The sequence below is a fragment of the Cupressus sempervirens genome, chromosome 5 (assembly GCF_028749045.1).
Source record: "Cupressus sempervirens isolate cs-2001-9-10 chromosome 5, ASM2874904v1, whole genome shotgun sequence".
In the NCBI taxonomy this organism is placed as follows: Eukaryota; Viridiplantae; Streptophyta; class Pinopsida; order Cupressales; family Cupressaceae; genus Cupressus; species Cupressus sempervirens.
In genome coordinates this window covers 782,034,433-782,043,032 of record NC_143122.1, presented here as the reverse complement: position 1 = coordinate 782,043,032, position 8,600 = coordinate 782,034,433, and the positions used below count along the sequence as shown (strand labels likewise).

The following is an 8,600-nucleotide window of genomic DNA, read 5'->3' as shown; positions in this document are numbered from 1 at the left end:
TTATAAAAATCCCTCTCCATATTACTTAAAAACTATTCCAGCTATAGCCATCCAACAACAAAACATAATAGGGATACCCTAGATTGAGATATGCTTAACTAGTATTAAAACATATCTAATAGTTGGAGACCCCTTAACTACATAATTCTCCACAAACATATAATTTTTCCAAAATATTTCTATGATTTTAATTTTAGAAATGATAATTTATATTAATTGGTACTTGTACAAGATGTTTGAAACCTTTGTCGACTCTAATCCATTAGAACTAAAGCTTCAAAATTGGACATCCTCAGCCTATTGGCCACAATCTAGCCAAGATATGTTTTTATCAAAATGACTAAAAGTTTAATAGATAATTTTTGGTTGTAATGTTCCTACATTTTAAGTATGGAAGGAAACATAGATAAATATCTTAGAATTAAGCACTGACAATTAAAATACCATAATGCTTCCTCTTTGATTTGAAATGTAAAACATAATTTCTATATTTGGATCAAATAAACATTTGTACTTTTTTTAAAACTATCCTAATCCAAATTTAGAGCCTCATCAATTATTCTATGGTTTCTCACAAATAGAAATGAATTCAATTACTAAGCCCTCTTCAACTATTTTCATGGGTTCATAATCTAAAAAACCCTAATTCAAATCTAAATCCATATTATTTTATTCTAGAATTTGACGTTTTAATAAATAGATTATACAACTCCAAAGATCACATCAAATTTTTACTTTACATACACAAAACTCTTAATCTAAGTCCAATGCTCTAATATTTGTTTCATCCTCTTCTTATTCCTCTTTAGGTGGTCTTAGTATCAGGCATGTGAATAAACCCACTAGCATTGACAACTCCCCTCAGTGGTGCAAACCCCAAAATTTCTACAAATATGACCTTATATTCACCAAGCATAAAAAGTAGAAAAAGGAAATGGAAAAATTAGTAACATGATCCTCAATGTGGCCCCTATGGCTTATCCTATGCACAAGAGGGATGACCAAAAAGGGCAGCTTTGCAACAACTTTTCTTTGAAACAAGGAATTCAAGCACCCATAAATAATCACAAGAACAAGGGCTAAAAGTCCTCTAGGATTTAAACATGGAGAAGGAAAGATTTCTCGTAGATTATTTCAAGCTATTCCGAAATCTACCCTTCTTCTTTGACTTAGACTTCTTGGTAGAGACCACATTACTACTATTGTTTGTGGTCTTCATTATTTCAAGTTTTTTTGTTATTTTATCAATCGTAGAATGTATAGATTTATAGGAGGAAGTTTTATAGATGAGAATCCATGATATGCCTTCGCATATGAAGGCAAGGATAATAGAAATTGAGAGTATAAGGAGGTTTTCTACAAACATTAGAGATGAAATTGAACAAGTCATGATTGATTTGTTCCCCAAAAGTCTCATGCTTGATCTCCTATTTTAATTCACCACTGCCCCTTGATACTTTTCCCTTAAAAAATGTGACAAATATTAACTTGTTAGGCATTGATGAGGAACATTGGACAATTGAGGGATCTGTTGATATCAAAGTAATGTAAGCACAAAAATAAAAACATTAATTATCTTGCATCTATTGAGTATTTATCTCATTAGGATTCCTAAAAGTTGTTTATAATATAACTAATTACTATTTATTTTTAATAATTCTTTTATGTATTAGTTTTTCATAATTCTTAATCTATTTAAAACAAAACATGCAATGGGTATGAATTGTGAGAATCAATAGTTTTAGTTAATAAAATATTGGAATAAAAATGATAAGGAAATTAATATTTGATGTAAAAGTATTAATATTAATTTTTTTAATGATTTCAATAGCTTAATTATGACTTTATTTTAATTTCCTAGTTTAAAATTGGATTGACGTATGTGTGAAAATAAGTAGTTATCTAAAACAAGGATTAAATCTCAATAGAAAATGTATACTTAAAATAAATAGATGAAACACAAGAGTTTAATCTAAGAAATCATTTTGTAATATTTGAAAATAATTACTAGATAGTTTCTTCTATATTTTTAAAAGAAATTTAATTATACTTTTCTATCAAATTTAGTGAATTTGAATTTAGTTCTATAATTTTCGAAGCTGAATATTCTTACACAATTATAAAGAGTTGAGAATTTTATTTGATTATAGCATAATTGAACAGATGGCCAAATGAACTGCTTAAGGAGGTGTTTCATAATTGTTAATTAAACATTCTAAATATAGCGATCCATATAAAAAGTACTAAAATTCTTCTTTTATTATTCAAGTAATTTTTAGTAGGAACTATTCAGTTTTAAGAATAATTAATATATTAGGAAATAAATATGAACTAAATTTGTAGTCTTTAATATTATTGAATAAATTAAATTAGCTTAAGAACATTAAATTAAATTTTCACTTAGAAAATAAATGTTTCTAAGGCATGCCATAATCACATAGATAAAATATAATTTTTTAATATAAAATATGGGTTTGACAATTTTATTATTTCATATATATTAATTTAATTAAAATTCATAAAGTTTTAAATAATTTTATATTTAATCTAGCAGAGAGATATTTTGAAGATTGTTCATTTAAATTTATATACATATCTCTTATTACAAAGAAAAGGTAGTGTATCTTATCCATGCACACTAATACCATCTACATGTGTTTAGCCTACACCAATACTATATTATAATTAAACTCATTTACAATAATATAACAAATTTTGATATTGTACTTTTCAATTTATATACATATCAACAATTAAAAAGTTAAGGCATTGTTCCTTGTTATACTTCACTAACAATTTTTAAAACAATGATTACGTTTTTATGTATTTTTAGTAATTTTTAATTATGGTTTTATGTGTATACATATACTATATTACAATTGTAGTAGTATATTATAATACTTTGATTTTGAAAAGTAACATATCTTTATAAGCTTGACCTTAACAATAAAAAAAATCAAACCATAATAGTAAATATAAGTTAATTAAGGCAAGAGCCTACAACACAATGGTAAGTTGTGAGCCTCTTAATTGGGAAGTCTTGGTTGAACATTTTTGCATCTCATATTGACCCTAATTGTGAAATAAAGTAAGTTAAAGCCTAATTGTAACCATAGATCAAATTTATCACTAACCTTAAAACAATATGAAGCCTACTCTTATAAGAATTAAATATTTTAACACTGATACTAAAGATAAAGGTCTCTAAAACTCAATCAAGTTGAACACTTAACCAAATTGAACCATACTCCCAAATATTATACTAATTTAATACTAAAGATAATTAAACCTTAACTTTAAACCAAATAATAACCTAACCCTAATACTTTTTAATATTACACCCTAAAGCTAAAGCCAATTTTAATCTTTCATAATTGTTAGCTACCTTATAAAATCAAACTTTCTAAATAGTGTCATACAAACCAAATGTACTAAAATAGAGCAGGTAGGGAAGACAGTTCCCTATAGTAATTAGGGGGGAAGGGATATGATAGAGAGAATCAAGAAGGGGAGAGGGTGATATTTGTATGAGGTCTATATATAGAGGGTAAATAGGGGGAAGACATGATGTGAAGAGGGAGGGGGAAGTGAAAGAGAGTAATTAGGGGGAGGAAATAAGAGAGAGGTTGGGTATGGGAAGATAGATAAGATATAGAGAAAAATAAAATAATTATGATATTAATGTGTGTGTGTGTGTGTGTGTGTGTGTGTGTGTGTGAGAGAGAGAGAGAGAGAGAGAGAGAGAGAGAGAGAGAGAGAGAGAGAGAGAGAGAGAGAGCTTTAAAAATCTAATAGGGAAATCAAGGAGAAAGTGTGAAACAATTTTTACATTAATTGTCCATATTCTACAATCCTAGAAAGAAAAATACCATGGGGAAGATAATTAAGTCTTGTGTCAAATACACTCACATTTCTTGATACATTTTAAATTAGTATTAATAAAAATTATTTAATGATAGAAATGGATCATTTTTTGTAGTAAGATGAAATGTTCTAATAAAAGTAAATGATCTCACCTAAATTTTCTAAAATATAAATAAAATTTGAGGAGCTCACAGATAGATTTTGAGGAGGTTGAGTGCAAATTGGGGCAATTTTGAGTTCATTTCTAGTTCAATATTCGTTGAGAGGATATATAAGGAAGTTAATTGATAATGATGTATTGATAGGACAAAAAATTCATTGGTCAACAATCAAAGTTATTTAAATATTAAAGAATGTATTAATATGATTAAAAAATCATCGATCATTCATTTAGTCATTTGTTTGGGTGACTAATTATTAGTGACCAATTGTTTAGTCATTTATTTGATGATTTATATGTAACTTATATTTTCCTAACCTTGTGATTTCACATGATGAGTAAATAATTTATTTATTTAGTCACTTATGCTTATAAATTGTAAAACTTTACTAGAATTTGATCACTTTTAGTCATGTGACTAAAAGTTTTAGTCACATAGTCATTTATTTGTCAAAATTCTACCAGTGATTGTAACAATTATTGTTAAGTCATTAATGTGAAATCTATTGATAAGACATATTGCTACCTAATCTAAATGTCATATCTATTTGATTGATGAAGAGGATTTGAGAAATTGCTCATAACAATAGCACCTAGAGGAAAGGTTGAATTATGAAAAGGAAGTTACAATAGACATTTGATTGGATGGCATTTGATAAAGAAAAGTGATTGTTTATGACAAGAAAGTTAAGACACGATGAGAAATAGAGTAAGAGGCTAAGGAATGTCGAGTGATGTTAGTGTCAACTGAGCTATAGTTAGTGTCAAGAAAATCTATTATTGACTGAGCAAGATAATTGATATTTAGAAATATAGTTGATGATGAGCCAAAAGATTTACAGTGACCAAGTAATTTAGTGATGACCAAGTGTCAAAATCTAGAGATTGTTGATTGATAATGCCAAGAATGAATTTGAGGAAATTGTGAGATCTAGTTGACTTAGTTGATTTCTTGGGAGATGTAGACCATCTTGAAGATAAGATTGAGGAGTTGGATCATTAAATTCAAGGAGAGGCTTAGATAAATACCTAATAGATTAATTCTAGAGAAGTTTCTAGATGATGATCAAGCAGATGGATAAACACAATTAATCATATTGAACATGATCGTAAACCCTAAGATCTATGGTGATGATGAAAAATGGTAAAGTAGGAATTTTCGATTTAAAGATGTGTAAAGCTGAAAAATTAAAAGAGTGTGGGTGTGAGCATATGTGAGAGGGCCATATATAAAATGGTGGATAAGACACACAAGTGTGAGTGTGAATCCAAAGCTAAAGGAGATTTCTTATGTAGATGCTAATATTGATAAGCGAATTTGAGAAAAAGGTTTAAGTGTTTTTGAAGGGGTAGACTAATTGCTTTAAGGGTTTCCAAGAAAATCAAGAACAAAGATGACAATGAGATCTTATCAATGAGTCAACACATGGACTCAATGGAGATCTAAACTTGCAAAGGGAGTTGTAATCATATAGATCAAAACCTACTATTTTCTTTCTAATAATTGTAAATATTTTATATTGAAATACTTTTAACTGAGGTTGACCTAACAATCATTTTGAAGACTTAACTGTCTATATAAATCCTTTAACAAGGTGACATTATAAATGGAATGATCAAAGTCCTCTGACATGGCCACTCCTAACAAGGTGATTAAATCCTTTAAAAAGGTCAAATTTAATAGTGTGTTTTGTAAACCTTTAACAGGGTTGGCTCCTAACAGGGCTCACCATGAAAGAGTGAAAAAGTGGTCACATGTTGCTGGTAGTTTTTCCCAAATTGGGTTCGCATGTGAAATTCTAGTGTTAAATCCATGTTGATTACTTTTTATATATTACATTTGATGATGTTTTCATCAAGAAAAGCATGTTATGTTTGTATTTTTGTAGTAGAGACTAAGCAATAGTAGGATAAGAAGAACAATGAGTTTTTGTGTTTTATTCTTCAAATGGTACTTTAGGAACTTGAGTAACTAATTCACCCCCCTCTTAGTTAGTCTAAAAAATTTCTAATAATTGGTATTAGAGTGTAGTGGTTACAAAGTAAAATTTGAAGGTACTTAAAGATAAATATCATGACTCATAAGAGAGATGCACCCAAGCTACACAAGGAGAACTTTCCTACATGAAAGACCTTGATGAGGTTGCACATATCTAGTATTAGTGATGTTGCTATCAACTTTGTGGATAATGAGTATGTAAATGTAACCACTACTCCTCTAATAGCTGATCAACTAAAGTAGAAGCAAGAACACAATCAATCAATGTTGGAGATTTTCTAGCCCTAAGCTATGCCAATTTTGATGACCTAAAAGATTGTGATAGTGAAAAGAAATATGGAGGTGATGAAAATTTCTTGAGAGCCAAATCAAAAAGCCTAAGAGGAAAATTTTGATTACATGACAATGATGGAAGGTGAGAATATAGTGAAATATTGCACAAGAGTCAAAGACATTGTTAATGATATTCATGGTGCAAATGGAGAAATCAAAGATGAAATAGTAATAACTAAGGTATTGAGGACTCTACTCCCTATATATGCCATTAGAGTTTTTGCAATCCAAGACCTAAGATGCACATCAAGTAGAAGGTGTGATTGGTAGACTTACTAATTTTGAGATGTCCAACTCTACAGACCTACTACTATTGAATCTACATTAAAGTCATAATTAGTTCTTAGCAAAAGATAAGGTAAACATGTGAAAACTGATAGTGATAGTTCTGATGATGAGATTAATGAACTTGAAGCCCTTATATCAAAAACACTTGGAAGAGGAAAAGGTAAATACAAAGGTAAACTTCCTTTTTTTTTCATGCAACAAGGTTGGTAATATTGTTGTTGGGTGTCTTGATAGAGATAATAAAGATGAAAGGAAGGAAATAAAGTAAAAAGGAAGAAGAAATGACAAATAATTCAAGAGAAGAAAGGATGATAAAGGTAAGAAATCTTGTTATATTGCTAAAGAAGAAACTAAAAATGAATTAGAGAGTAATGATGATGAATTTTTCAATGTTCCTATGAAAGACAATTCTGATGAAGATGAGAAAATTGCATTAATCTCATATATAAAAAAGAGTAAAAAATGGATAATTTATAGTGGATGCTCCAATCATATGATTGGTGATCAAGATAAATTATAGAATATTTGTCCATACAAAGGTGGATGTGTTAAATTTGGTAATGATATCCCATGCATTGTAAAAGGTAAAGGCACTATTCAACTGTATCATAAAAAATGGAAGCACTTCCATTTAGGATTGGTTTAGCCCTCTAAGCAGGTGGTCTAGGTTCATGTCAAGCACCTTGAGTGGGTGTTTAACTAGATCTAGCTTTTTTTCCTCTGTTCTACTTCTCTCTCCCCTATTTATAGACCTTTCCTGACAACCTTTTATGAAGATTTGAGATCTTTGACCTTTTGGGTCAAGGTTGACCTTGTCTTTGACCTAGGTCAAGGATGACCTCAACCCTAACCTAGATCAAAGTCGACCTTGACCCTAACCTTAGGTCCAAATTTTAGGTTCCAAAGGTTTTGAGATATCAGACTTTGGAAAGTTTTATTTCTCACTTTTGGGTCAACTATTTCAGATTTTAAAATGGAAAAATCTAAAATTTTATTTAATTTTGGTCCATTTCTAGGGTTTAATGATTAATTGGAGATTATTATCCTATATTAGCCTCTATAGAAGTTTGTGTCCTAGATTAGAATAAAAAGAAGCCTTTCTCTCTCATTTTGACATCCAGTTTTCCATGATAAAGCATCCACCTTCCATTGAATTCGAGCGCAAGTACAATCTAGTGATCAAGAAAGAAAGAAGAAGGAAAGAATTCAAATATCCAAGAATTCAAGCATTCAATTCATCAAGTAGATCCATTTATAGCTATTGAAGGAATCAATCTCTTTGGATTCCTCTTGTTGAAGGTTCTGACATCCACATTAATTCAAACCTCTTTCTATTCCAAGTTCCATTCAAGACTTGGTGTTGAAGATCTATTGCATTTTATTTGAGACATCCTATATTCAATTCTACATACATTTGGAGCATCCATACTTTTGGATTCAAGGATTCGAATCCTCTACAAGGATATTAACATAAATAAGGCAAATAGTTCCATTTACTTTGTTTATCTATATTGCAATTTCAATTCCATTTGTAAAGGTTAATTCAAAACTAGGGTTTGACCAAGGAAACCCTCTCATCCAAAAAAAAAAAACCCTTTTCTTTCATGATACAGGCATGGGACAATGAATATCAGTATAGATTTGAGTACCCTTTTTAGTGAAATTTTGGGATTTGTGAACATAATTTTAATTAGAGCAGTGTAGGTCAAGGTCAACTTTTTGGGGTAAGATTGTACCTTGGGGTAAGATCTTACCCAACTTTGGGTTAAGGTTGACCTTCCTCAAGAAAGTAAAAGGTTTCTAGGTTTTCTCTATTTCAACATTTCTACCCTAGATCAGGTTGTAGAATTTCTTGAAATTATACATAGACATTAGAAAATAAAATTTTCTAGATTTACCCTACTTTAAGGTTAGTATTTTCTTTCAATTCAATCAAGATTTCAATACATGCTTTTT

General features: G+C 29.6%; 1 pseudogene; it reads right to left on the bottom strand.

Moving 5' to 3' along the window:
- Window positions 1-805: 805 nt before the first annotated feature.
- LOC149558275 (uncharacterized) lies at window positions 806-1,390 on the bottom strand (annotated as a pseudogene).
- Window positions 1,391-8,600: the final 7,210 nt, after the last annotated feature.